The following is an 8,423-nucleotide window of genomic DNA, read 5'->3' as shown; positions in this document are numbered from 1 at the left end:
TGCAGACCTCCCTCTTATTGCAGCCCTGTTGGTCCCCTTCCTTTCCAGCTGTATTGCCTGTATCATCAGCTGGGCTCTTCAACCCACTCCTCCTGCATGCGCTGCTCTGCCTGGGCCCTCCGTCCCAGCTCTCTTCCCGTATGATCCGCGTGATTGCCTTACAGATCTGCCCAGAAACACGCAGTGCCCTGGCTACAGACTGAGCCTGAGCAGAGAGCTACATGTAGCCAGCTCAGACCTACCAGCAGGTAAGACACAGACGTGATATCACAGCCCGGTATCTAGTCCACACCGCCTGATGCAGGGAAATTACTTGAGAGGAATTTCCAGCCAGCAAAGGACCTGAAACCCCAACCTGGCTGATGTCGCAAAATCATCAGCTGCAAAATGAAGCCTTAAAACACCTACAGGGCAGCTGGTCAAGCAGGGGATGGAGCAAGAACCCGTCCATGGACCCTGGCTAAGTGTGGTTATACCTAGATGGGGGAGAGCGGTGCAACCCTAGAGCCAAACTGCCGTAGCAAATTGTGCTGTAGATCAGGTTAACGGGGTATTTCTTAGCTGGGGTGTCCATGCCTCAGCCATGGACCCTGCAAATCCTGCTGTAGCCTGTCTCGTGTTCAAGCTGGTTTATAGGACCCCAGACAGGAGGACAGACCCTGTGTCGGGGAGTCACTGTTCTGCACCCCAAAAGTGGCACGTGAAGGGACCTACAGTCGTGATCTGAATGGGAGAGGAGTGCGCTCTCTCCACATCTGAACGTCCGTGTCGCTCTCTAAGCCCGTAGCCTTGTCAGTGCCATGTTTCCTGGGTGTTTCCACCCTCATATACGGCTTGTGGGTGCCTGAAGAGACCTCCAGGATGGGGCAGTCAGGACAGTAGCCGAGCCCCATCTAACGAAGTCGTCGCTGTTCTGGGCTGGACGAAGGACCCCGCTAAAGGTCAGATGCTGTTTGCACTGTTAGGTGCCTGCGTGTGATCCTCTTCCAGCCCGCTCGAGTCCACCAAAGCAGCGGATGCAAAAGCTGGGTGGGTTCTTGCTGTGAAGGGTCAGAGGATGGTGCGTTACAAAAGCACCCTCAGGTTTTCAGGGCTCAAACGGGGTGGAATAGACCCCTAAGTCAGGGTGCCCAATGCGTAGGGTGTACATTGGCCCAAGTCAGCTGCTCAGTGGGTAGAGCAGAATCTGGCCTTGAGTCCTGATGTCAGATGAACACGTCGTGTCTCCAGAGCCCCGCTCCGTTCCCTGCATCAGCTGCATTGGCAGCCACTGATTAGCCCCATTTTACAGGTGGGGAAGTCGGGACTAGACAGGGCATGTTCACAAATGCCCTTCGTTCCTGCTAACGCCCGGGTACCGGAAGCCCTGAAATACAATTCTGCCTAGAAACCCACCGATCTGCAGGGACCCGTTGCCTTTGGGCTTCATTCGAAAAGGACAATCATCTGTTAATCCTGCCCCTGTATCTGCTCAGCACCCGATCAGTCAGATACCCCGTTGGCCCTGCATTCATTAATTCTGCCTTCCCCGACCCTGTACATACCCTGCTCTGTAGCCTCGTATCAGTTCCTCACCCCCCTTCTCCCATCTGTTCTGCATATCTGCAGCAAATTCCTGTTCTGTAAGCTTCTTGTCCCCCCAAAGGTGCTGGGAAAGAGGCAGGGGCCTCGTCTCTCCCAGACCAGAGATTGGCATAGTGGTTCTCCACTTTTTGTAGACCCCAGGCACCCCTCCATAATTTTTCTTTTAATCTAGCAGCCCTCCCCCCCTCCCCCCAATGCAAAAACTAGCTTCCCTTTTTTTTTTTTTGCCTATGGAAAAATGACAGATTTTTAATGCAAAATCTTTTATGTTGCAACGAATTCAGCAAGCCCAGGATGGTTGTGGTGCTCTGAATGCTTATGTGAAGCCTCTGGGTTTGTCTTGTGAATCAGGGGATTGCACACCTAATGGTGCAGGTGTTGTGCAGCACCCTTCAAAGGACCTCTGCAGCACCCCGGCGAAGAAGGAGCAGAGCCATCCGGAGCTGCTGGGCCCTTTCCACCTGCAAGCTCGTGCCAATAGCACTGGCTTCCCCCTCTTCCTTGCCCCTTACTCAGGATGTCCTGACGGTGCAGGAAAGCCTGGCTGACCCTGAGTTCGCTTGGCCGCAGTCTCTGCTGTCTGAACACCGTGGGGGCAGATGGGCTAGGGAAGTTAGGCCAGTGATGGAGCTGGGATGGGGTCAGGCATCAGGTCGGTCCTTCCTTGAGCAGGGAGTTGACCTCCTGAGGTCCTTTCCAACCTTCATTTTCTATTAAGCTTTGGCCTCTTGAGGCAGAGCCCCACCCTGGTGCTATTGGCACAGCAGGGCCCCGATCCCGGTTTGGGGTGTCAGCCATATTGTGACAGAAATAAAGGATGTTATATGGACGCCGGAGGCTTTGCGCGGGCTTCATTTTCTCCCTGGCCCAGGGCAAATGGGATCAGGGCTCTGCGGGGATGCATCCGTGCAGATTCGTGAGAACCGGTGGGGCCGTTGCACCAGACCCAGCAGGACCCTGCCTGGCCCTCAGCCGATGTCCCCGTTGCAAGAGCAAAGCATGACAAAGAAAGGGAGATTGCAGCCCACGGGCCAGGCGCTGCCCGCTGAGCACGCAGTCTGGCGAGAGCTGCAAAATATGAGCCTCACAAAAGGGGCATCAAACTTGGACTTCACAGGGTTTTTGGTGGGGAAAACACCCTGACTTGTGCCCTTCCACACACTTAACCTGCTGAGTCGAAGCAGAGCAGGTCACGGCTTCAATTTGAGGAAACATTCCTTGGATTTGAGTTTATTTCTGACCGGAGTCTGGCTTCAAACCTTAGCTCCAGATTTATCCCCCCCTTGGAGACGCCGGCTACCGTCAGCAAATGCATTTCTCTCCCCAGCTTGGTTGGACCCAAAAACCAGTCCAGCCCAGTGGCAGGTGAGCGAGACACCACTATGGGGTGAGGCCTGACCCCCTGCTATGGGCCCAGACTCTGCTTTTGGCCCTTTCCCCCTGCACACAGCCATGCTATAGCAAATCCTCGTGCTACGGTCTCTAGATAGACCCCACTCAAAGGAGGGTGGGGGGAGCTGAGATCAAAAATATCCTTTTTTTCTCAGCACCCAGTATAAAAGCCTTCATGGTGGCAGTGGCACCGAGTCTGTTTCCTTCCAGTCACTTCTAAGCACCACATAAATTCAATCCAGATATACTTCTCTGGATAGGAAAGAAAATGTCTGTGGTCCTGAGATGCAGAGAACAGCATATTAACTATGGGTGAGTAGTTTGTACTTCACTGCGGCCGTCTTGGTTCGAGCATGTCCACACCGTCATGAAACAGAAGAACTGATAGCCCACAGAAATGCGGAGCAATGTGGCTAATCCCAAAAATATTGCTGCAACTTGCAGCAATCCCGCCCCCCCCTTCCAGGATTTGTGGCAGGAATTAAACTACGTCCCAGAGCAGCTTTTATTTCACGGTCTGAGCAAAATGAAGTCTCTGAGCAATACACACTTTCTGTTTCTGCTATAAACCAAAGGGAAAGGATGCTGAAACCTCATTCTCTGTCCAGGAGGCCTCTGGCTAGATCCTTTAGTTTGAAAGGAGGCAGTAGCATTGGAAAATAGTCCAACCTATTCTACAGACCCATGCTCAGGTTTAGCATATAAGGAAGTTCAGGGTGTGTTAATGGGAAGAGACGCTTAGAAATAAAATGATGCCAAAACTCAAGGGATTTAGGGTAGTGTAGAGGCTGAATGATACTGGGAATGGTACTAGAATAATACAAAAAGAGGGTGGGAAGGGAGCTCAGGACATCACATCTAGTCCAACCCCCTGCTCAAAGCAGGACCAGCCCCAACTACATCTTCCCAGCCAAGGCTTTTATCTACCCGGGTCTCGAAAACCTCCAAGGATGGAGAGTCCACCATCCCTCTGGGTAACCTGTTCCAGTGCTTCATCCTCCTCCTCATGAGAGTTTTTCCTAATATCCAACCTCAACTCCCCTTGCTGCAGCCTGAGTCCATTGCTCCTTCTGTCATCTGCCCCCACTGAGACCAGCCCAGCCCCATCCTCTTTGCAGCCCCGCTGCAGGGAGGTGAAGGCTGCTGTTTAATCCCCCTCGGTCTCCTCTTCTGCAGACTGAGATGCCAAGAGCCTCCCTACAGCGCGTGGCGCATTGAGAGGCTTCTCCGCGTGGGTGTCTGGGGTCTTGCCGAGTGCAGAAGCAGACAGGACTTCTCCCGCTGCCTGCTGGAGAGGACAGTGCAGCTCCCGTTCCTCATGCCTTAGAGGCTGGGCAAGGACCGAGTGAGCCTGGCCCCTCTGGGGCTCCGCTACTTGTCTCAGTGGTAGCCAAACCCAGCCCTCAACATGAAGCAAAACCTCCTCAGACCTCTGTTCTGGGCTGGGGCTGAGAGGACCAGCACGTCCCCACCAGGCAGCAGGGACCAAACAAGGGGAAAGGTCTCCTGGGCAGGCCCAAGGGCTCGCAGGGGCAAGCCCTGGGCACCGCGCGGACTCTGGAGGGAAGGTGCATAACATCTATGAAGGAGGGAGCATTTTTGTTCCTCTGCTTGTTGTTCCAGCCAGGGATAGCCTGCCAGCCCTGGCGTGGATGGCCAAGCTCCCAGTGCCCTCGCCAATTTTGTTCACGTCTGTCTTACAAGTCCTAGCATCTGCGAGTGGTACAGCAATACGACAGAAAGGGAAGGGTTGCTGAATAGTTTCACTAACAAATAATTTTAAAAAAGGGTTGCAGAATATTGTCAGAGCTTCCCTTAGGCCAGGCCTCTTGTCCCAACACCTTGGTTTTAACACTGCCTTTTAAGGCCAAGTGACTCTCATGTGATGGAAGGAAGTAGAAGGGAGGGAGACGCTCAGGATGACTGGATGGACATGCATTACATGGTCTGATTCAAGAGGATAACTCTTATTATTTAGCTTCGGCATGGGCAACCTTAGCAGCCTCCTGCTAACAGTAAAAAGATGAAGTTAAGACAGGGGGCATTGCAGTATTTTTTTAACAAGCATTGCAGCATTTTTGACAAGGGGCATTGCAGTATTTTTTTAACAATTGGGGACTTTTAAAAAACACAATATCGTCAGTTTTTATTTCTTTCAACTTCTTCACTTTTGCATAAAAGCCAACATACTTCTGAGAGGTGGGATTGGGCCGCTAGGAGTTACAGTCTTCATATAACAGGCTCAATACAGTTTAAAGCTTTATAAAATGTAAATTCTTTGAAGCCATTTTGATACAATGCCAAAATGAAAAAATCTCTATTATTTTGGGGGGAACTATATAAACCAGTGCCAAAAATGAGGCTGATACCTTCTGATTTATATCACGGGGCTCTTTGGTCCGTCAAATTAGCTGGATTTAAAAGGTTTTCCAGGGGATAGCTGCAGCACAGGGCCCCTTGTTTCTGCCCGCTGTCGTGCTTTTAGGTGTTGTGTTCAGTGGTTCCTCTTCTTTCAGTGTGCAATACAGGCCTTGGGATACTGCTATAAACTATCATTAGCAAATGAAGATAAGCTTGCTGGTTACAGGAGTATTTTTAGCCCATTTTGAAGTGAGTGAGCTTACAGAGTTGATCTGGTATGCTTGCTGCTGCCCCGACACCCATGCAAACATTATTTGCTCGCTTACTCTGCCAGACACCCAGGAAAAAGTCATTAGAGAAACAGGAAAATCAAAGGGGAAACATATGCCCTCTGAGCTTGTGCAGAGCATCTACATGACAAGCTCTTCTTATCCAAGCGAAAGCATAACAACAAGCAAACAATGGAGAGCAGTTTCTCACTAAATGCAGATTGCAGACAGCTGTTAAAGTTTTCCTTAAAATCCAGAGTGAGCCTGTTATCCTTGGTCTGTTTTTTAAGTTAATTTTTAAAAGGGCATTCATTCCGTGTGCGCATTTCGTGTCGTTTCTCTGGATTTTGCTAAATGTGTTCAAGAAGTTACCAATGCAATCTTTTAGATCGGCTGAAATTAAGATGCCTATTCTGTTTGTGAGGAGTGCCTTCCTAAATCCTGAAATGTTGACTTCCTTTATGTTCTAACATTGTTTGATTTGTTATATGTAAGTTGAATAATCTATTTATTTTTACAAACTTACATGTTGGGGTTGGTATCTTAAATTCTGAAAGTATAGCAGGCTTAATCTAGCAGGCAGGCATCATTGGCAGAGGGGCAAAAGTAAAAAAATGGGCTCAGCTTTTGCCAGCATTTTGTTTCCTACACGGGTGTATTAATCTGCTTTGCATTATTCGAGTTCCTTTTAAGGTAGTCTGTAAGTGTCCTTTGTATAAATTAATTGCAATAGCAGGGTGGATACTGGCAGACTGTGCAGTCCAGGATGGTGCGCACATACGTTTGCCTGTGTGTGTAGCAGCACACCTGGATTTTCAGTTTAGCTTTTTCTGAAATAACCACGATCAACCCGCACTTGGACACATACAGTAGTGCACATAGGTGTGAGATCTGCAAAGTGTTCCTTGTGCATGGGTGTTTTCACTAGCAGGAAATTATACTGATTGCACTGGGGCTTGCAAGTGCCCAAAATGTTCTAAAATGGTGAAATATAACAAAGCTGGCGGGGATACAGAAATGGCAAAGCATTCCTACTACCTAAAATCCACACACACCTTCGCTCTGGCACAAAGGCAGCCCTGCACTTTCCCCTAATACTGTGAACCAGAAAATCCTCTTTGATCTTTGTGTAAAGAAAGGGGGTTGTGTGGGGAGGAGGGAGCGGAGCTTTCCCTCTCTCTGTTCCTTGCTACCTGCCTTTCAGATAATAGTTAACACCTGTTCTCTGCACTTTAATGACTAGCAGCAACACCACTGACACAGCTGGCCTCAAGATTTCAGGAGGAGAAAAAACAGCTATTCTTAAGAGCCTGGAATTCCTTAAGCAAGGACCATTCAGTTCTGTTTAAATTGCTAGCTAGCAACTATAATTACCAGCTATGCGTGTTATGTGCCCTTCCAAAAACGCTGCTAATATTTTACCCTTACCAGCTTTCTTTTAAAAACACTGCTTTAGCCATTAGCCTTGCACTGTTCTCCTTTTTTCCCCTTCTTTTTATTTCTTTTTAATACTTTGGATGCCTTTTCAAGAAAGATGAATTATTGAAGATAATTGGATGCCTTTTCAAGAAAGATTGAATTATTATTTTACTATCTTTATCTAAGGATGCAACAGAACAAGGAGCAATGGTCTCAGGTTACAGCAAGTGAAGCTTAGGTTGGATATTAGGGAAAAAAAATCATGAGAAGGGTGGTGAAACACTGAAACAGGTTACCTAGGGTGGTGGTGGTCTTTCCATCCTTGGCAGTTTTTAAGCATCTCCAAAAAGTGTCTTGATGCCCATCTTGCTGGGGTCATCTGATCCCAGGGGTCTTTCCTACCCAAATGCAGGGGGGCTGGACCCAGTGATCTGTAAGGTCCCTTCCAGCTCCCAACAATTATGAAACTATAAGACCCAGCTAGACAAAGCCTTGGCTGGGATGATGTAGTTGGGGCTGGTCCTGCTCTGAGCAGGGGGTCGGACTAGATGTGACCTCCCAAGGTCCCTTCCAGCCTCATTTTCTGTGATTCTGTGAACTGCTGCTGGGCAATTTTTTTTTTTGACCAATAGTAAGTTTGCTGAAATATGGAGTTTTAGGGTGGGGCAGCTGAAACTATTTGCATATTTACGTAGAAAACAGTGAGAAGCTTTGCCTGAGACAAATGAAGGGAAAGTTTGGAAAGTGTTGAAATTACAGCGGCCTTGTCAGGGAAGACCATAAAGCAAGGTGAAAAGTGAAAAGACAGTGGCATGTAAGATTCCCAAATGGTAAAAGAAGGAGATACAAAATCCTTGGTCCTAAAAAAAGTAATTTTCACAAGGAAACATATTACTGCTGACTGATGCCTTCCAGGGCTATAGAACTGTGTTCACTACAGTTCCCAAAGTTGCAGAAAACCCCCATAGAAATAACAGGTGTGAACTGGGGAGGAAAAAAACATTGTAGAGCTCAGCAAAGCCAAGAAGACCTGCTGCCCACCTGGGTCTCATCCTCCTCGTCCCCCCCCAAGTCTCCCCAGGTGACAGGAAGCCAGAATCTGTATTGTACGGCTGTGAGTTTGGAAAAGAAAGGTGCAATAGAAGTCTATGATAGAGGATGTGTATATATTTACCTCAATATAGATAGATAGATAGATTTTAATTTAAAAAATGTTGTGCGTAGCTAGACAGATGTTGGGATAAGGGTTGATTCTTGTGCTTCGTAAGTTAATAAAGTCAGGCGGCAGACCAGTCTCTGGCTTCTTTTATCATAGATTTCATAGATTTCATAGACATTAGGGCTGGAAGGGACCTCGGGAGATCATCGAGTCCAGCCCCCTGCCCAAAGGGCAGGAAG

Source organism: Crocodylus porosus, unplaced genomic scaffold (genome assembly GCF_001723895.1).
Source record: "Crocodylus porosus isolate Cpor-Errol unplaced genomic scaffold, CroPor_comp1, whole genome shotgun sequence".
Taxonomy (NCBI): domain Eukaryota; kingdom Metazoa; phylum Chordata; order Crocodylia; family Crocodylidae; genus Crocodylus; species Crocodylus porosus.
This window is presented reverse-complemented; position numbering follows the sequence as displayed.